The sequence below is a fragment of the Grammomys surdaster genome, unplaced genomic scaffold, assembly GCF_004785775.1.
Source record: "Grammomys surdaster isolate TR1022 unplaced genomic scaffold, NIH_TR_1.0 126115, whole genome shotgun sequence".
NCBI classification, from domain to species: domain Eukaryota; kingdom Metazoa; phylum Chordata; class Mammalia; order Rodentia; family Muridae; genus Grammomys; species Grammomys surdaster.
In genome coordinates, this window is record NW_021620923.1 from 847,784 (window position 1) to 870,130 (window position 22,347).

At 35.6% G+C, this 22,347-nt stretch overlaps 1 protein-coding gene and 1 non-coding gene across 4 annotated transcripts in view; both read left to right on the forward strand.

Moving 5' to 3' along the window:
• The window catches only part of Robo2 (roundabout guidance receptor 2), a 497,708-nt gene that overhangs the window by 318,213 nt on the left and 157,148 nt on the right, over positions 1-22,347 (forward strand). The gene's annotated exons all lie outside the window — the stretch shown is intronic.
• Positions 17,305-17,442, forward strand: LOC114611558. The gene has a single exon (XR_003709859.1). It is a non-coding gene; the product is annotated as a small nucleolar RNA SNORA70 (small nucleolar RNA).

Here is a 22,347-nt window from a genome sequence, read left to right on the forward strand (position 1 = left end):
ACAGAGACAGACAGAGACAGACAGAGACAGACAGAGACAGACAGAGAGAAAGAGAAGCTACAGCTCAGGGACCTTAGAAACTCATGGAAAAGTGGATTGGAAGATTATAAGAGACAGAGCTCAAGGATGAGCACAGTATCTTCTGAACATGACAAGGCCACTCCCTACATAAGACCTGTACAAGGGCAAGCCAACTTCCAACAGATATGCACAGTTGTCATGTATGATTGTGATGTCAGGAGATGCCTTTGGTATTTACTAAGCTGAACCAGGGTGGCAGTTATATTCACACATTTCCAGTTCACCAATCTGAATTGCTTTACATTTCTCCTTCATTATTTACATGGCATATTTCTTTTCTTTTTTGTTTTAGAAAAATTAAAATTACCTGGGCGGTGGTGGCGCACACCTTTAATCCCAGCACTTGGGAGGCAGAGGCAGGCAGATTTCTGAGTTCAAGGCCAGCCTGGTCTACGTAGTGAGTTCCAGGACAGCCAGGGCTACACGGAGAAACTCTGTCTTGAAAAACAAACAAACAAACAAACAAATAAATAAATATAAAATTAGAAAGTAGTGGGTGTGTCACTTCAGTGTGAGATATCTCTTGCATGTTACTGATATAGTCTGGTGTTTTTTCTCACACATTCCTTGTAAGGTTCATTGGTAGATGACCAACACATTAGCAGACATATGGGTTCTGAAATCTAACATTAGCTTCTCTGCTAATAGTACAAAAGATATATTATAATTAATTACCTTTTGGTTAATTGAAAGGAAACTTTTGTAGTGAACACTAAGACTATTAATTGGTTGCAGTGAGTTTAAAATATGATAGTTAATAACTTTTACCTATCTATAATTCAATAGGATATAAGCTAAAACTCTGTATTCTTGCAAAAGATATCCTATCCCAAATATTGTACTCCTTTGAGCTTAAATACTTAAATATATATTTAACCATGACCCTATGGTATCAAACTGATTTTTTTTTATTTTACAAATTTTGAACTGTGAAAATAAGTAGAATACTGCATTAGAGTAACAAGAATCAATGCTTTATAACAACTTCAAACAGCTTTAATATTTAGTTTATCATATGCACGTACTTTGAAATTTCAGTGAATACTTCTGTTTAAATACATCAGTTTTCTTTTTCAGATTTGAGCTGAGTTAAATGATTGTTTAAACTTCAAATAGTTTTATATTTCATGGTTAAAGTTTTCACAAAATACAGGCATTTCTTGGTCATTTTAAGAAGATAAAGATATGCTCTTTATTAAATTGTGTAATTATACTGTCCTGAAAAGGAATAATACTTCTTTTTTTTTTTTTTTTAATTTTTTTATTGGATGTTTTATTTACATTTCATATGTTGTCCCCTTACCCCATCCCCCACCCACCCAGGAACCCCCAATCCCCTCACACCTCCTCCTTCTTCTTTGTGGATGTAACCTCTATCTACCCCCCCACTCCCACCTCCCCACCCTCAAAACTCCCACCCCCTGGGGCGTCCAGCCTTCATGAGGTCAAGGATCTCATCTTCCACCTGGAACCCTGAGATTCCATCTCACACCAGTCAGAATGGCTAAGATTAAAAACTCAGGAATAATACTTCTTAACAATAGCCATGGTTTTGCAAATTTTAAATATCAAGCAGAGCTTTTATTTGAAATAAGCAAAATATGGATTCCATTTGAAACTCTGTCTGATGTCCTGCATAGATGAAATAATTAACAGGGATGACATCCAGTAATTGGGTCTGTAACTCCAATTCCCCTGAGGCATTGACTCATTTAGACTTATGCCTTTACTCATCAGGATTTCGAGATGAGCTTTTCTGTAGAAATAAATCCAGCGTACCTTGCTTTGAATTCACTCTTCTCCCCTGTAAAGAGCCTGCAAGAAATCATTGAATTAATTGCTAATTGTGAGCAAAATTTGTATTGATTTTTTTGTATCTCTCTACCTAATGTTAATGACACCATACTTCAGGTCACTGAATACTTTCCAGCCTAATTGTTACAGATCCACTTGCTTAGATGAAATTGTGACATGAAAGTCTCAAATACAGGTGTCACCACAGATAAAATGACTGCACAGGGAGTTCTTAACATTTTTCTTCATACTTCTTCATTTTATATAGTAATGCCATACAATGTAGATCATGTAGTATAGTTTGAAACCAATAATGATTTGAAAGGATATTAATGGTATTGTAATATAAATCTGTTTGGACCCTATTTAGATGTTGACTGTGACCCTCTAGGTATGACACCACACAAATGCACATCTAAAATGGCCACCTATCCATTTTCAAACTCAACTTTATGCATGTAGATATTAAAAACTTACATATTATTTCTAGTAAAGTGAATGTTTCCAATGTATATAATTTCTATAACACACTAGTGGAGCATTTTAAATTGAAGATGCCTGTCCGTTCTCTGCAATGATACCAAAAATTGTTTCTCAGTGAGATTTACTGAATTTATTGAAATACAGCTACAGAAAAAAAACAAAAACAAAAAAAAGAATCTTTCACATCCACAGAATAGGATTTTACATGGGAAAATTCATTCCTCTCATGGCCCCTAAATAGTTGTTAAACCAATGTACCTCATCTTTGACATCTGTTTGAGCAGAATGAATCCATTTTGAATCCCCAAATCACTTTCCCTATGACAGAATGCAGTCAATGAAGCAAAATTGTTTGGGGGACATTAAGAAGTGAAAACAGGCCAATCAGCTGCTATTTCATTTCCTGGAGAGTCAAGTTGTTTAAGGAAGAATGACATCAGGGTCTGATAAAAGAAATCCTACTTATAAACTGCCACTATTTAGAGGATATTCTTTCAAGTATACTGAGTCAGTTGATACTGTATCCTACAATATTCCATAGCAACAGCCAATAGTAGCAAGATGCTTTGTAAATGTCTAGGTAGTTCATGAATATGTGCTTTCTATGCATAGCAACAAGGCATGATTAATAGGGCTGAACACAGTGCATTCATTTGCTGGTATTTCATTTCTATGTGTTATGGTTTCAAAGTGTTTGTTTGCTTGTGCTTTTGTATTGTTTTGTTTTTACACACACCTCTCCCCAGTGGAACTTCTGTTCATCCTTGACACCATGAGGGCTGTTAAAAGGTGGAGTTCATTGAAAGTTTTGTGTTTCAAAGTGTGAGCCTAGAAAAGATTGAATTTGTTCTTACAGGATATCCTCAGTTAGTTGTCCTTTGAAGAGGATTGTTATAAAAGTGAACAATTGGCTCATCCCCAATTCTTTGTCTTCCTCCTTGGCGATACTCTTCCTGCACAGGGACTTACAATTATGATGCCATCTACCCTGGGCCTTTAATAGAGCCAAGCTGATGCTAATGCCAAGGCTCTGAGCATCTGGCATCAATAACATCTTCAAGAACAGTTCCAACTCTACTCCAGCTGAACTCAAGTTCAACTGTTGAAGCCACAAAAAAAATTAATAATATACCACATGAGAGAATATCCATTTCTTAAGTTCATGTTTTTCCTGTCCACTAACAACTACGAGGTTCTTCTTCTGTGTCTCTATTGAGGAGTGGATGCCTATTCCACAAACATTAGGGGAACTTTGAAGACTGAAAGGTTCATGTGTTGAGAGAGTCTCATGCAGTAACCCAGGTTGGCCTAGAAGTTAGTATGTAAGTCATCTTCCCTCAGACTCTCATGTGCTGGGATTACACATGTAAATCATCATACAAGGTTAAAATTATAGTTTTTTATATACTATATTAAACTTATTACCCTGGGCTTATGTATGTATGTATGTATATATGTATGTATGTATGTATGTATGTATGTATGTATGTATACCTCTGTGTATATATGTCTATATATAAGTCTTGTATGCTTGAGGGATGTGAGCATGTTAATCCTATTCTGTACTGATAAGCTACATACATAGCCCTGCTAATGAGCTTTTAATTATTACTTCTCCATGATGTTCCCCCTTAAAATATGTGTGAGTTCAGAGATAAAGGAGCTAATGTTGATGACAGCAAACCTGATACCCTAGGTTAGATTCCTAGGACCTACATGGTGGAAAAAGAGAATTGATTCTCCCATTTGGTTCACAGAGCTCCACTTGCATACAATGGCTGTCATGCAAAACACACACACTCACACACACACACACACACACAGAGAGAGAGAGAGAGAGAGACAGAGACAGAGACAGAGACAGAGAGACAGAGTAATAACAAAATATGATGCTAACTTTTACAAACTTCTAGTTTTCAAATGAAAGTTAAACCCACAACACTTTTCCTGTATCTTAGAAAGGTTTGCTGAATAAACCGTCATTCTGTAAGTTTGAGATGTATTACAGACATGAACCCTGTTTAGCCAAACATGTGTTAATTTAAAACATAAATGAGTCCCTTTTTGGTTGAGTTTTATTCAACAAAGGGAAGAAAGAAATCTGTGTCCTTTATTCAAATCTCCATCTAGCCATGTTTCCATTAGAGTTCACGGAGAAACGACTCATAAAACCAACCATTTTATGCATCAGGTGACAGGTTTTGACAGAAACAGCACCGCAGCTTTTGCAGTGTGGTACATTTTCAATGCTTCAACTATGTGATTAGGTGTGCTTCGTATGACTTCCACGTGCTTAGCTTGCAAAATCTGAGTTTATTTATACAAAATTATTCAAGTGAAAAAAGTGGTGTGTCTCCCAGTGAACAGTCGGGCCTTGATGTGGTATGGGAGATCGCCTAGCATTTTATTACCAGGAGAACCAGGCTATAGTAACAGCATGGCAGAAGTCTTTGTGGGAAACATTACAGGCATCTTACATGTAACTGATCCTAAAATAAAAATAGAGAACCTCACCATTTTTGTAAGACTCTTTTCTGTTTCAGCTACTATTTCAGCCCTGGGTAAAATGAAATTTACCAAGCCTCTATAAAGAGCAAAAAATTTCTGTGAGTTCTTTGTATGCCTGAGTCTTTGGTTTGCCCATATGACACATACCTGACTGTGAATATTAAGATACATTTTATCCACTGTCCTTTGGGCGATTTTTTCAATGAGTATGTTATAAAGTTTGCAGTTTCTTATCTAGACTTGAGTATCCATTGGGTAAGGTGTTTAAATCTGTTCAATTTTCTGTGAATAAGATGTGTCAGTTCATCCCTACCATTGACAAAACATATGAAGAATACTACTAACACTCCCAGAAGCCACCTTCTAGTAAGGTGTGTGAAAAAGTACAAGGTTTATTAGCCAACATCCTAAATTATCATGGCTAAGATACATGATCTCTTGAAATTTACTTTCTGAAACTCAAAACCATACATCTTTGAAATACTCTCCTGAAAAGTGACAAATTCAGAGAGCATTTCTTCACTGTGGTACCCATTGAGTAACAGTGTCTCTATGTGTGATAATCATTACTAATAGAACTGACACAGTTAGTAAATATTTGCTTTTCCTTCTTAGATACAATTGGTATATATTTTTTTTAAAAAATAATCTTTTCTGTTCCTTGTGCCTATGGCTTTTGATTTGTGAATATAAGGACAACAGATTATGTAGAATAATTCTAAAGTCTACGCTCTTCAGAAATGTTGGAGATGTGCCTGTGATATTAATAAGCTAAAACAAGGTAAAGCACAGGCAGGGAAAGGCAAATCTCATTTCTTTAGCCTATATTTAAATCCAGTTATTAATATAATCAGAGACATATAAGCCTAGGTACAAGATAACTAAAATGAAGCTTTAATCAAAATGCTGAGTTAGACATTTATTGAACTCATGTTTGAAACTATAACAAGCTCTGTCCCCTGGGAGAGGAGGAAGAAAGTAAAGAGAGACCCTAGCAGGTAGTCTGTACAGAGCTGATAAAGAGGTGTGGGGATTGGATTTGAAGGAGAGAGGGAGAGTGAAGGTCTAGATTTGGCTCAACAGTTTTCCTGGCTTCTCTGGCAGGGTTGACTCTGGCTCTCATGAATAACTGCTAGAACTGGGGGCTGGGAGGGCAGGATGCGAGGGGAGGAAAGTGAGAAGATGTGTGTGTTCCTCTTGAGATGGGTACAGAGAAGGAGAGGCCACCACGGCATGTCTGATGCAGAGATAGGAATGAGACAGGGGTCTTGGGTCCTGAGAAGAGGGAGAGGTAAAGATCTACAGTTATCCTATCAGTTTCCCTGAATGGAATGCCATATATCACTTTTCACAGGCTTTTAAGAACCATCTCACAGCCATGCTTCTGCTTCTCTGGTTCTTGTATGTCAGAATGTTAGAAATAAGAAAAAAATCCTACAGGGTCCCCTATACTTGGGCTCAGGACTACATCCTAAGCTGCTATTTTAATTACTGCTTAAAGTGTGATGTACATAATATTTATTAAATGAAGAAAGGGGAAAATAACTGTAGCATCTCACACTTTGAAATTTAAATATTCTACTGCATCAGTCATTATGGCATATTTAAATCCCTTCTCACTCTACCCCTACCCACGTTTTTCCTTTTAAAGTTTCCCTTTTCTCTCCCTTATACCACCTCAATTAAAAAAAAGAAAACCTCACTGAGTTAAGCTTAAGGAGGAAATAATTTTAATAAGGAAAATAATACTAAACAATCCTGTAATTTGAATCATTTGCAAAATATCACTCTCCTTTGTTGTAATTAGAATAGCAAACCACGTTGCTATGTATGAGAACTGATGATGCATTGGATAACAGATTTAAAATACTATTTCATTTTTCTTTTAAAATCATTATTTTCTGGAAATTTCTCTTATCTTTAAATTTTGATGAGTTAATCATAGTTAATGTTTCAACTGTGTATCTTGACCATAGATAACATGTCTCTGGATAAAACAGACAGCATGCTACTTCTTAGGGTATGCTATTTTAGCAATAGAATGGAGAATAAATTGCATAAAAAGTAGATACTTCTGTGGTTAACTGTTCCCATTTGAAAAACTACAATATAACAACTTGTACCTTTAGAGATGGTTGCTGGGGGGGGGCGAGAATTGAGGTGAGTATGTATGTGGCTAGGTATGTGTTTGGAAGTCAGAAGACAACTTGGTCAAGGCATTCTCTCCTTCCTCCTTTATATGAACTCTGTGGATGGAACTCGCCAGTCCTGGAGTTAACTTTTAACTCATGTTCTTCTGCCTACAAAGCAGTAGAACTAGTGCTTTCTCCCCAACCCATCAGAGGCCATTTTCAAAATGAAAAAAAAAAATACCTCAGTTGAATATTTAATGTTATTTCCAGAAATAAAATTGAAGGGCAACAGACACACCACACACACATTTATAGCAGTTTTCTTTTTGGTTTGGCCTCAGAATTGGTACTTTAGTTCAGAACCTCTGCCATCTCCTTGAATAACATAATCTAATTTTGTATCACCCATTATTCATTGTTAACATTTTTAAAGCACATCTGTAGCTTAGACATTTAAGATATATAATGTAAGCATACTTATGTGCAAACATATCATATTTAATATTATCACTTAGAAAATTTTATTACCAAGAAGACTTATGGATAACTTACTTCATCTTCTCATTTATCTAAGATGATTTACCTGTTAAAACTGCTCAAAATTTGGAAAGAATATACTGAAAAAAATATTATATATACCCTAGAAAAAACTATTTCCTGTTTTCTAGCACATACTCAATATTTACTAATCTTCCTCATAACTGTGTTTTACTTTTGTGGTGGATAATTGAATATAGTCAAATGGTCCCTCATATAATGGGATAACATAGTAATCATGGATGTACGGTCTGACATTCTTTTATTTGATTACAATATAAATTATATACCATCCCCACAAATTAATTGCACTTGTATTCAACATTCATCAATAGTTTTTTATGATTGTTTTATTTCTATTAAAGGATCTATTAGAGAGAATTGCAGACAACTTATTCTTACACTATTTATGAACATGAATTGAATTTTAAGTAATTATATACATCCTACTATCAAGGAATCTTTATAGTAAAGTGTGTAAACTTTAGTTGCTGTGCCAGATTAATTCTGAAATTTATTAGTACTTTCCATTACCTCTGAAAATTAATAAATGTTTTCATTTTAGTCATTTAGCCAGTATGTCCCACTAGATATCCTAGAAAACAAAGCCAATGCTGTATTTGCCATTATTTCTTGGGGTATTTTGGAGTACATGGCATGGGACGGTTCTTTAACGATCATTTTGATTAATTTTGAGCAATTAATTACTCAAATCAAAGATTAAAACCAAACTGACTTTTATGTAACATGAGCTTTCATGAAGAAAACTGTAGTCACTAGAAGGTGGATTAGGAATATCTTAAGTATCTCACAAATGCATTCCATTCTTTTATACTGTTTGTCCAATCAGCTCATGTGGTATGTATCCTCCCTTCCCTTCAGTTGGTGGAACTAGATTCAGTCCTCTCCTAAAAATAAAACAAGGGGAGGAGCAGGAGGAAGAGGAGGAGGAGGAGGAAGAGGAATGTAAAAAATCTTAGTTAGGTCTTTCAAATAATGTAATTGCAGAATATTGTCCCTTTATGATATAAATATCCACTGGTACATTCCTTTTGTGTTTTTAACCTTGTCGATCACAATGATGTGTGTATCCACTTGTCCTCTGTTGCTTACCAATATAAACATAATTGTCTTTGAGAAAGAAGGTAAGCATTTATTTTGGGGTTTTGCCTTTGTATTTTCCTGGCTTTGGCCTTGCTAAATGTAGCTGTCTCTGGCCAGCACCATGGCTTTCCATATTTGTCCATTGTCATCACATGGGTCATGATCCTAGGTTAAACCGCAAACTTCCTTACAAATTAAGCTTCTTGATTTCTAGCCAGGAGACAAAGACCTTTTTGTTTACTTATTCCAACATATGTTGAGGCAGGAAACTGTAAATATTTAGTTTCCTATTTACTCTGTGATATTGTTCTGAGCATGCTATTGCTTTGTCTGTATGCTTTTGCTTTGTCTCTATAGAGAAGCACTTTCGTCCATAGTATATCTGACTTGTAACACTTCACAGCTTCGAAATAGAACAGACATTTGTTTTTCAATGTTTTCTTCACACTGAAATTTGTTCAATATGAATTATTTAAAAACATGAGGTTTTTAAATGCAGTTAATTTCATTTAATTGGTATTTTATATTCCCCCATTTGTAATTATTTACATTACATTTTAAATATTACTTTTTTCACCAATCAATTGCAGTAGATGCTGATCTACTAGATTGGGATATAGATGCTGGAGAGGTATATAGTCCACCATACTTTAGGCCACTTACCTTCTCTTGATAAGATGTGCATTTGTAAACCCTGGTTCCATAAGTAATTAAGTCTGCCATCACCTAATTGAGTAAAAGTGACTTAAAACTAGGAGGTAGCAAGAGTAAATGGATGAGTAATTCACTGTTGCTGATATAAAGTAGATGTTTTTATTCACTGCTTACTTTGAAAGAAGAATGAGAATGTACTGGTTATAGAAGAAGCAGCCAATTTACCTGCTGTTACAATGCGTGGAGTCGCTACAGTAATTAGCAAAGCTTATACACTTGATTAATGACAGGGCCTTTTCTCAGTTCGTTGAAAAGTGGACACCGGATTATTATAGCAACTGTAAAAAATTGTTGGGAACAGTTAACTTGCTATAGAAAATTTTCATTTTGCAGATACACCAGAAATATGAAAATGGCAAAGATGTGTAGGAACAATTAAAAAATTAAAAAACAAAAGTAAACATCACATCACTTAAAATAGTCTGGTCGTAGCTGACATTGTTAATAACAAATGGTTGTACCTGCAATTAAAATAGATACTTGTAAAAAAGAAACAATAGAAATGGTAAGTGATAAACATGAGTTATTCAGTAAATGTCATTGTAAATCAGGAAGGAAGGTGCACACTATAATCCCAGCCAGAGGTCATGGTTTTGAGGTATACTGGATGCTCATATTGTGAAGAAAGAGGAAGAGGGGAGGGGAAGGAAGGGAGGAAAAGAGGGAAGGGAGAAGGGGAGAAAAGAGGAGGGAAGAGAGAGGGAGAGGACAAGGAGGATGAGGAAAAAGAAAACTTTGATTTAAATGAATAGAAAATGCCATCAATAAAAGCATTTATGCCCATATATTCCCACACATGTCACTATATTTGCCACTTTTCTTGCTTCTCTTTATAAGTTTCCTTAAGCTTCATAAAACAGCAAAGTTTCTTTAATCAGCTGTTCATGAATGAGTCTTCAATATGAAAGTAAATTTGTATTTCTTTCCCTCATATTGGAGTAGAAGCAACCATGGACAATGAGGCTATGTCTTTTTGTGGTGGAGAGCTAGAGAAATGATTCAGGCAAGATTTTCATCCTCACCCTGAATTCTGAGCATCTGATTTCAGTAATATCACATCACAATATTAAAGCATACTGTATATGATACCGTAGGTACTAGTAGATAGGGTGTGACTGGGTGTACATTATTAGGATACAATCCTATTGGAAGCGCTATCAGTAAAGTTTTTCATAGTTTGGAACAGAAGGCAAATAAAATGAAAACATGGAGATCCAAAACTAAAACTGAACAAGACAAGCAGCCTAGAGACCAGATGCATGACTATTTGTGTTTCTTTGGTGGGTATGTGGACCGTCTTGGGAAAGACCAACTAGCAGCTATCTACATGAAAATATGTCCAGGATGTTTCCACAAAAGCTCAAAAAGATACACAATTGGATGAAAGCTGTTTGTGGAATTCTCATTCTGTTCTGATTCAATGTTGTGTTTTAATGAGCCAAAGGGAGAAACTCAGTGACAAAAGCAAAAAGGGGGGAAAGCAAGCAAACCTCATTTCAATGATCCAAGGCAGCAGCCCAAGTGGAAGATCTAAAGTGCCAGATGTGGAGCTCATCCTAAGTATGATGTAAGGAACTTAGCTGGAATGACTGGGCTGGTTTTAATTCTGCCAGACTTCCTATTTCATCATAAGAGAGCTCATCAGGGAGGACTGTGCTCCCTGAAGAATAGGCATGAAGGGTTCGTGGGGGCAAAATGGGGAAAGGGGATACCATCTGAAATGTAGATAAATAAAATATCCAATAAAAAAGATTCTGCTGATGGGTGTCTTTTCTTATCTCATCATCACTTGAAAGTCTTAGTTACTATCGGAATGTGGTGACAAGAAGGCATGCTGGGAAACTGTATTTGAGCATCAAACTCTACACTTCCACAGTACACATTGCTTGTTGTCAAGAATTTTACCAGATGTTTGTTGCTTTACAGATAACTCTTGGTACCTGCCCCTACACTGAGTAGAGATCACATCTCCCTCTACCCTTGGTAGAGTCCAGCACACACCGACTTGCCATGTCTGTGCCATCTGCAAGGGCTAATTAGCCCTGCTTGAGTAGCCCTTGATGACACTCTCTAGGAAGACAAATAAAGATGGCACAGGGTGGGCTGAACTGCCTTTAATAATCAAAAACATAGATAACAGGCATTTGGTGAAGAAATAACAAAACTGTGAGGAACAGGTTATTTATGGTTCTCCAGAAGCCAATATTTATTTTTATGTTTTTCTTCTCAGTTTTTAGTTGTTGTTGTTTCTATGATTTTCTAAGATTTTAAACATATTTTTTTTTTTACGATTTTCATGCCTAGTGTTATATAACATTAGGATCAGGTACACAGCTAAACATTGCAAGCTATGGAAATATTTTAGTAATTCGAACTACAAGAAAGAAAAATTAGGATCAGTTACATAGCCAAACATTGCATGCTATAGAAATATTTTAGTAATTTAAACTACAAGGAAGAAAAAACATGTTGTAAGATTAGGGACTGATGAGATGTTGTATTAAGAAAGAGAAAAACTTAAAAATGATTTGGAGTTTTACAGTAGCCAAAAGAAGTATGGAAAATAGTACAAATCACAATTGTGTGGGCTAAAGGATCATTCATTAAACCACAGCAGTGCTCATAACAGCAAAATGGAACAGGGTCCTGCTGATCACTAACATATACTTTGGCTTCTGTTCTTTCTTATGAAAATATGTACCATATAGAATCAAACTCATATTAGAAATTTATTGAAATATGAAAGTAGTTCACCATATATTTTGAATTAAAAATCGATTTAGCCTGATGTTCAAATCACCATCTCACTGTAGGATGCAATAACTGATTATAATGAAGACTGTAGTTACTAAGTTAGATTATCTTTAATATACTTTGATTATTCAGTTACAGATTCATAACATATATTCATTTCACCTAACTGTCCATCATAATATTTTAAAGTATTTTCTAGAATAAAAAAAATTATCTATTTTAAGCCTTGACTCCTAGTCATTCATATTAACAAAATAATATTAGGACTCTTGAAATGTATATCTTTTCTTTCATAAGATATTCTGTCTTACAAAATTATTATTGTATTTCCTTAACATTTTAGGTGGGAAAATGTGGACATATAATAGACATATGTCTATTTCATCCACTGGGAAGTTGAAGTATTTAAAATGCAGGTTCATTCAGTACATGGTCTTAGATGTTTATTTTTTAAGTGATAAGGAGAGAAATTTCCAGAACTATATGAACAATAAGTTAATCAAAGACGTTTTTCATGTGTCCTCATGTCATGTGAGGAAAACTTGTAACTACAGGGCAAATTTCTTTTATGGATGTATAATAAGTAACTCTATCACTTTTAATAACACAAACTGAAATTTGTTATTCATCTTATTTCAGTAAATACATTTTTAGTGTCTGCTACATGTTAAGAATGGCTATCTCAAGTTTGGGAACTTAACAGTTAAAAAATTGAAATTTCTTTCTTCATATCTGGAATTAACTTCTATTTTACTTAAGGAAGCTAAGTAGTAAGCCAAAATACCAAACAAAAATTATTGTACAGAACAACAAGTTATATGCAGCAGAGGGGGAAAATAACACAGGGTGTGATACATTGTTCTTGCTTCTTCTTTAGATTCTGGAGCTTTGAAAACATAATCAGAGGCAAAAGAAATTTGGGAACTGAGATTTTACTGACAGGAAATGGAAAGGAAAGATTGATTGGACAAAAAATATGTTGTAGGCTGACTGAAAAGGATAGGAAGAGGATCCAAATGTCTCTTGTCTTGCTGGAAAAGAAAGCTTCATATACAGGAGGGAGAATGGAGGGAGAAAGAAGCAGGAGGGATAGTTACTATATAGTGTGAGGACACATCTCAAAATGAATTCTAGGGTAGCAGATACTCTAATTTTTATTCCAATGTTCTGAGGAATGCTGTGCAAATTTTTACGAAGAAAGTTAACTAGACACGTTCAATAATGTCCACTGTTCGAAGAAAAGAATATAGGAATATCCAAACTCAAAATAAGAGTTTTAAGTCAACTGCTGTACAGATGATACAGTGGTATCTCAAAGAAAATAAAAAGAACAGAGGCAAAGAGAGGAATCTGAATGCATGACACAATCAGAGAGTGGTTCTTGTTAATGTACCATGTGATATAGGTGTGTATATCAATGTGTAAGAAAAATATTTTGTATTAATCACTTTTATTAATTGAAAAGTAAAACATGAAACCCTGCAGTGAAAAATAATAGATTGTTATAAAATTGAAATGAAGTAAAGCTGCTTAATATTGAGAACTATTGAAAATACACAGTGGAACTTTGCATTGTGCAAATGCATAGGTCACTGTATATTCCTTACATAATACTATGGTAATGAAGCTGTCTCTTTTTATATGTTTAAATGAATTTTAACAAACACTTTCATGAGATGACTTTACCACAAACTCAAAGACTAGAAGTCAGAATTCAATATATTGATCAAGAGGAAGAATATCCAGCATTCATTTTGCTGTTTAAGATAAACTATAAGGCATTTTATGGATCTGACATCAACTATCCTTATCCTATAAAATAACTATATTAAGACACGTAATGATATCAAACTTAAGCTACATATGTATGCAGCATTTTGCTTCTTTTTATGTATGTTTGGTTTTGAGATATTATCTCCTGTATGCTAGGTTGCCTAGAACATCCCAGATAACCAAGACTGGTCTTGCATTCCTTATCATCCTGGCTCCCCTTCCAGTGTGCTGGGATGACAGGAATGTAGCAAAAAATCTAGTACTTTAAAAACTCACTTTAAGTAAAAAAATAAAAGAAGCAAACATTTGCTTTCTATTTGAAACTATATAAATAAAAATATAGGAATGTCAAAGGGAGACAGTAAGTTTTCCATAATCTTTTGCAAGGACTGTTACATGTATTCTAGAAAAAAAAACTCCTTTAATAAACTTTCCAATGGCAATAAGCTTTTATATTTGAAAGAGGTCACTTATATTCTCATTTGCATACTTTAAGTGCACTCCCATATACAGATCCCAGTATATAAATAGGGGAGAAGAAAAACATTTTTATATATAAATATCCTATTTAAGAAAGTGTCTGTTGAGGGCTATAAGCTATTATAAACAGGTTATTATAAATTTTTTGTGGAAATTTACCAGGCTGAGTAGTCATGGACCTTGTAACTAGGTAGCCTTGGCAGATAATACCAACTTAGACAAGGACAAGTGAATCATAGACAGAGTCATAGTGACCTGTCCCCTGAACCTTTACCCAGCCGATACCATGTTCTGAAAGATATCTGTACTCCCCGTGAACACCCACGCTCCAGTGTCACCCCCTTCCCCATGTCCTGCCTTTTTGTGTTTATAACCCCTGTGTGAATAAGTAAAAATTATGATTTGATTTAAAAAACTAAATAAAAAAAAGAAAGTGTCTGTTGATAGTATACAACTGTGATGTTTCAAACCTTTCTCACGTTTACCAGGCTGAACCCTTTTACTGTGGGTTGTTTACTAGATCCTCCTTTGCAATACTAGGAAACAAGTCTCTACAATGTGATCCTGCTATCTCAGTACACTGCTCTTTTTCTACTAGTAGAAGCCTGTTGCTGATGTTAAATGAAATGAACTTAACAAGAACTCTTATAATTTTACATTTTGCCTTTTAAAATGATCATAATAAATAAAGTGCATCCTGATCAGGCTTCTGGGTAGGTTTTCCACTGCTTTAAAGCTGTTTTATTGACTTCTATAATGAATGGACCAACTATTCTCTAAAGTTACATTTTGTTCCACCAATTGACATTTGGAAGAAGTTTGTCACAGCTCTGTGGCTTAAAGCCAGCTGGGAGAAATGATTTTAAAACATTCTTAGTCAATACATTTTTCCATTTAAGTGTTATATTTCTGCAACTTCAAATGTATATATTTATAATTAATAAATGCATTTACAAGATTTAGCAGTCAAAAAAGAAGGCAAAACAGATGTGCTTCATCATTTTCTCTCATTCTTTGTTTCCAATATTTTTATTTCTCCAATGGAATGTGTTATTGCTAGTTTCTTCAGTTTGTTCTTGTTTTATGTACATGCAAGCACATTCCTTCTTGTTTATTTTCTTCTTGCCCATTATTAACAAAGATTCACCTCCCATATTGAGACTCGCCCTCCTAAAGAGTCATGTCAGACAACACATCTCTTCTTTCTATTTTTTCTCAGATAATCCAAACTTTTCCTGGTGGTTTGTGATTTATACGTGAAAAATTTTCTAAACATCTTAAATATGATAAAAAGACAATTTCTCTTTAAATATTTCAAACCCACAAAATGTTCTAAAATTTTCTCTCAATCAATTTAGTGTACAGTTAATAGTTATCAAAAAACAAAAGTGAATATTTAAATAATAAAGAATTTCTTTTACTTAATATTAAGAGATACAACCAGAACTGTTTGAAAGTAAAATAATAAATATAAAATCTATCAGGTCTCAATTAACCAAGGTTAACTTAAATACTGCTTGTCATATTAAATACCCTTCTTGTAACTTCATAGGGAAAAGTTATACTTTTGGTAAAAGAAACTACTGAAATTCTGTTCCTTTAGTGCCTTATAATGTAAATAGTCATCTGAATGTCCTTGACTTAAAATTATGTTATATGCATGAATGCAAGTTCTCATAATAGTGATTTGTAGTAATTATCATCTTCTATTAGTAATTGCATGGTATTTGGAAAAAAATCAAACCAGAAGAGTATTCACTAATGAACCTCAGCAACTCTGTTCTTTAGACATGTCTACCACTTCATCTTTGATCTCTCAGTCCTAAAACTCAACGTATAATAACTATGTATCTGCTTTTGCCTTTAGAAATTATCTACTTTCAAAGGAAAATGATATCATTCAACTCATAGGTCATAATGAAGATGTTTTATTTCAGAAGAAATGAATACTTTTCCTTTCAGCTACTTGAGATTAGAAAGCAAATGAGATATTAGCATTTTTAGAGAGCTATTAAAGGGAACACAGGAGAAAGGTTAACGTTTGGTACAGGAAAATGTTCAACATTGCAAATTATGCTCACTGGTCAATTGTGATAATGCACATGGTATTATAACTTACCTTAAATGAAAATAATAGATGTTTAGTAGGAGTCTCAGTAAATCTTTATCAGGTTTGGTCATGGTCTAGATCACTGCTTCTCAACCCTCCTAATGCTGTGACCCTTTAAAATTCTTCCTCAATTTGTAGTGACCCTCAGCTATAAAATTATTTCCATTTGCCACTTCATGACTGTATTTCTGCTATGGTTATGAATTGTAATGTAAACATTAGTGTTTTCCCACAATCTTAGTCAACCCCTAAGAAATAGTCATTGGACCCCCAAAAGAGTCCCACAGGTTGAGAACCAATGTTCTAGATGAACGAACTATAAGTACTTTGTAAGTCAAGGTAGATATCCCTCATAGAAAGTTAGTTACTCCTAAGGAAGAAGTAAGCAGCTCTGTTTCTTTTCTGTCTCATTTTTGTTAGTGGATATGTAGTAAGTCCTAAGATGCATGTACCAGGGGAGTTAAGGATAAGATATGACAAGTAAGCAAAGTAGGCAAAGGTGTTTACTTCCTTATTACTGAGGTCATACTCTGTGATTAAATGGTTATCCGTTCTCTCATGCATATCCAAAGGAGAGGGGGCTTTTTAAAGAGTATTTATTTATGCATTATTATTATTATTATTATTATTATTATTATTATTACCACCCTTGTTCTGGTGTGCATATGGTCTATACAAAGGCACATATGCAAGCACGTGCACATGCAGGTCAGAGGGCAAATTTGTGGAGTTGGTTCTTTTCTTCCACCTTTGGAGAAGTTAAGTAACTTTTCTCATTCTCTGCCTTGCAGAGGGCCCCCTTTTCAGATTTCCAATACACATGGATGGGGTGTTTTGCAGCCAATCAAGCTTACCAAGCTCCTTTCCACATAGATAGAGGCTGAGTGAGCAAAGGCCGCAAATAGTGGCCTCCTTGGGAGTACATTCAGCCTGTTGCCTAGGCAGGTAGCCTAAGATAACTTATAAACAATTTTCTGGAAGTTATTCACATCTGTTATCTCAATGCTGTCTTCACTCTAGGCTCCAGACAGTCATACATGGTACTTTTGGAAAGCCCAAGGGCAAAGTGGCCCAGGGCATCTTGTCTAGCTGCACCAAGCTGGAAAATAAGGAACATGTGACTGAGCACTGCTTAGAGATGCCAGATAATCCACATTTTAAAGAAGTGGGCCTACACCACTTTGAACGCATGTGATGGTTGGGGAGGCAAGTAGATACCCATTTGTGGTCCCCTGACCAAGTTGGGCCTAAACTCTTGAGGGCTATCCCTGTGCTGTACTATACTTCACCAAATTATGTTCAGTAATTAATCTTACATTCAGAAAAAAAAAACAGGAACAGCTTTTTAATTAAACATCATTTATTTATTTATTTATTTTTAAATACTTAATTACTTCTGTAAAAACACATGGCACTTTCTTTGGGGCACTGAGCATGCCTTATGCTTTTAGAAGACAATATTTGTGTCTAGTATCAGCTTGCTTTTCACAGAATAAAGGGGGAGACTTTTGGGAGGGTGGACTTATCATCAATAAGCAAGAAATTCTGCTTTTCCTAGGGAAACAAAAGTTGTCAAGCACATTGTGTTTCAGTCACTCCGGCGACGTAATACCAGTTTTCTGGAATAATTAAAGCATGGTCTTGTAGACATCAGCATTCATAAAAAGTGCTGAGCTATGCTCCCTGCTTTCTCTTCTGGTTAGCTGTCAAAACATGGTGATGTTTGGGGGATTTCCTGGAGATGAGGAACAAGACTGCTGCATGTTAGCAGTGGCATTCAGAAATCATTTGGTTGTGGAAAAAAAAAGTGTCCGTAAGTCCTTGGTATAGAGTTGATCGGTGCTTGAGCTTTTTGCTCATCTGCTGATTTGAAAGTAAACGTGGTACATTCTGAATTAGGAAACACATCCAGCTCCTTGTCATGTAGCCATCAAATGGTACATTTCCTGAAGAATCTGAGAAGTCAAATTGCATCTGTTTCAGCAACATACATGAGAGCAGAGGGTCATGCTATTTTGTAATGTGGACATATGCAAATCCCAGTCTTGAAATGCTCCCATTCAAGACTCTGCTGACATGTGGCACTTGATTATTTAAATATCGCAAATTCAAACCTAATCCAATGCAGGTTGATATAATCCTTAGTTTTTGTTGTTGTTGTTTATTTTGTTGTTGTTTTCTATAAAAGACAAAAGTCACCAGTCTCCTCCTAAATTTTACACATTTAAAAATAATTGTGTTCCTCACATCTTCAGACTTTGAGACAATGATGATAAAGTATTGTTAAAACTCCTGAAACAATAGATATTATCAATCAGGAAGCATCAACCTGAATGTCTAGAGAGGCATTAGAGTACATGTCTCTCATTCAATATCTGTTACGTCACAGGTCCAGGTGAAAAGCTAAGTAACAGCAGTTTAGAGGAACTAGGTTTCTTGACAAGGACAGTTAACCTTGACCTCCTCTCTTCAACCCTCACTTCATCAGCAGGGGTGAAATTACTTTGAGACCCTGCCAATAGGTAATAAATAACACATAAATTCCAGGACACCTTTGCACCGTAGGGTGCACTAATGTGTAATAATGCTTAGACTATTGCGTTTATAACTCCTGGCATTTGGCAGTTAGTTGGCATTGTAATTCATGGAGATCATGCACATCAGAATGCACTATGGGAGAAAAATATCAGAGCAACAATGCTTCCATGCTGGTGACAGTGTAGAATGACAGGAAGACACACCTGAGACCATGAACCTCCGCGAACTGGGCTGTGTTGGAATGCTGTAAATGCTAATGCCTTCAGTTCTGAGTAACAAGGTAGGAGGAGAGATATGACCTATTTGGATCATGAATAAAACAGTGCAATAATATTTACCTGACAGGACTCTGGTGTTCACTTTATTCAAATAGACAGATACAACAAAAGGGGAGAAAAGAATCCTGAACTTTGAATTTAAACATGTTAGTTATGTACATCTGAAAATTGAAGTCATATTTAGATAGCTCTCTCTTCTTCTTTTCTTTTTTTTCTCCCCTTCTCCCCATGGTGATTCCCTTACCCTAACTCCTTGGGAACTGTGAACTTGCTAGAGAGCAACTTCCCAATAAACTGGCCTTTAATATACATATATAAGTATGCATAAATGGTAATTTGTTCTCTGAAAATTTTTGTTTGTGGTCACAGGGTAAATGAAAGGTAAGTGCAGAATGGTAGAGAAAAATGTAAAAGTGATGGGTACAGAATATAGCCAACAACCACTTGCAAGCAGCCTTTCTGGCATCTACCTGTTCTCTAGTTTGGCAGAAGAGTTGAAACTCATGGAATAGAAACTAGGCTGAAAACTCATATCAGACAGATGGCCACTTGTAATTACCCCATCAATGTAAATTCCATTAAAAAAAACTAGTGTGTTTATTTCCCTGTTTATTTATTTATTCCCAAACCCACATCGTAGAAAAGTAATAGGCCCCATCAGAAGTGCCAAAAAAATTGGACCATCCACTGGGGACCATATTGAGCAGTTTTATTCGATAGATTTTTAATTAAATGCACTCTTATCTTCTAATGCTAAGAGCAATGGGTATCGTTGTCGGCCTCAGTCCTCTGTCGAAAAGTACTCAGACACAGTCACTTAGGGAGCAGAACAGATATATTAATTGGATGTAAATCTTGTTCTGAAGTAACATATCATCCCAAACACATTTTCCTTAATACAGATGCTTTTAAATGCTATCCTCTTCCTGACACAATGTAGGTTGCATAACCTCCAACTTGTCATTATTTCTTTAAAGAATTCTCAGTGAATCTGGGGACCTCAATACCCCATGAACAATTTTGTGGACTTGAGATCTTTAAGGGAGAAAAGAACAACTGATTAAACATTAATTAGCATCAAGCCACGACTTCCTCATAAGCTAATGGGTAGGCTATGAAGATCCTTTTCAAATATCAGATGCAAGGCTTTCCAAAAATAGGGCTTCCAAGTGTTGAAGGTGTGCCAAGTGCTGGCTCCTTCACAGCAAAGCAAAGGAAATGATTGCCAGAGACAGGCCTGGAGTCTGCCGTGGTCAGATGTCACCAGTTTGCAGTGCCACATGTGATCCAAGAGTTTATGAATGATCTCAACACTTGGTCCCCAAGGAGAACATATGCATTACAGAGGTTACAGATACAAATTACAGAGAGCGCAATGTTTCCATGCAATTTCTAAGAATCCTTCAGCAAATTTTAAACATTAATGGAAACATTAAGGAAGACTTGGCACTCTTAGCAAGACTTCAAATTATACTGTGGGTGAGGACAGAACAGAGCTAAAAAAAGGATGGAAGAATAAAGACTTGGCTGAGTAGCTTGGAGCTGGCCATTCCTCTTGCGTGAATTGTGTGTTTGTGTATTTTATTCCCAACAGAATTCCAGGCTTCACAAAGTGCTATGACTTGAAAATGAGCAAGTCACAGGGCATCCTTGTTTATTCAACATGCTCCAATTCATACTGCTGCTTTATCTGCATCATTTGCTGAGGGAATTTGCTTATACGGTGGCGGTTACGTGTTTCTGAAGGAGTGGGGGCTGGAATTGTCAGCTTACTGCAGGGGTGCCAGGGTGTCAGCTTGCACAGCGGTACCAGGATGTTTCCCCACTGAGCAATTTATTTCTCATTTCCCTTCTGTGCATGAGAAACCACTTATAATTTGTCCCCCAAATATAAGATTGTGTTCTGTATATAGCTGGTAGCTGATCTGTCCTTTCTAATCATATATTATATAACTGTAGTGAACATAATAAAATATTTTTAAGGACAATTACTTTGAAGATTTGTTTTTAATACAGTAAAGGATAAGAAACATAAAGAATGTGTTTGTTGTGTTATCAGTGCATAGCATTTTGTTGTTGCAAAAGAAAACTGGCTTTAATATGAAAGGAAATTTAGCTTGAAAGCTGAAAGTTGGTGCTGTGTCCAGGGTTGATCTGCCCAAGCACACCATTGAGCACTAATATCTTCCTAGCTCCTTCACTAGCTTCATCAAAACAGCAAGCTTCCCTGAGATCATAGCATGGCTGCCAGAAATGACCATGTAGAAAAAGCATTCTTTCCTTACAGATGTAATGAGAACAGAGTGCTTCATTGATGTTGGAAGTAATCTTGACCAATTCTAGTGTTGACCTTTGGTAAGAAATGGTGATGATAGGATTAGGGAAGTACTGTGCCTGACTTTACTGATGGCCATCCCTTCTGTATTTGTATAGTAGTTTGAGATTCACTATTCTGTACTAAAATCTGCATTGCTGTTTTTGGTTCTTGCATGAGAATCTTCAGTCTTCTTAGCATCTTAAAGTGCCTGGCTTCTCTATTAGACAAGGTGAGGAATGAAAACAGAGACATTACCCCTTAAGTTCAAACAACTCAAGCTTTTCTTCAAACTGTCATTTTAACATTTGACGTGAAACATTGAAGCATTGTGGTTTACACTAAATAATAAAGCAATTACAATACAAGCCTTGAGATTTATGGTTCAATCAACCAATGAATAATACTTGATTGATTTTTGTGTGGCCCCTCTAAAAGGAGGCTTTGGAAAAACACCTTTTCCAGTATATATATATACATTTCTTATTAATAGGGTGGAAATTTATAATCACAGAGCAGTTTCACAGTTTCACAATAATTTTAGGGGAATATAATAAGCAAGTAGATGGTGTGGAAATTACCTACCACAATGCCTGTCAAGATTCTAGTGCCAGGCACACTGTTCATGAACTTTGCACTTATTTAACCCATGTTCAAATGACCTATAGGGAAACATAATGACGTGGTTTGCAGTTAAAGTGTGTTCAACATAGTGTAGCAATTATTATTATTGGTGGTGGTGAATTA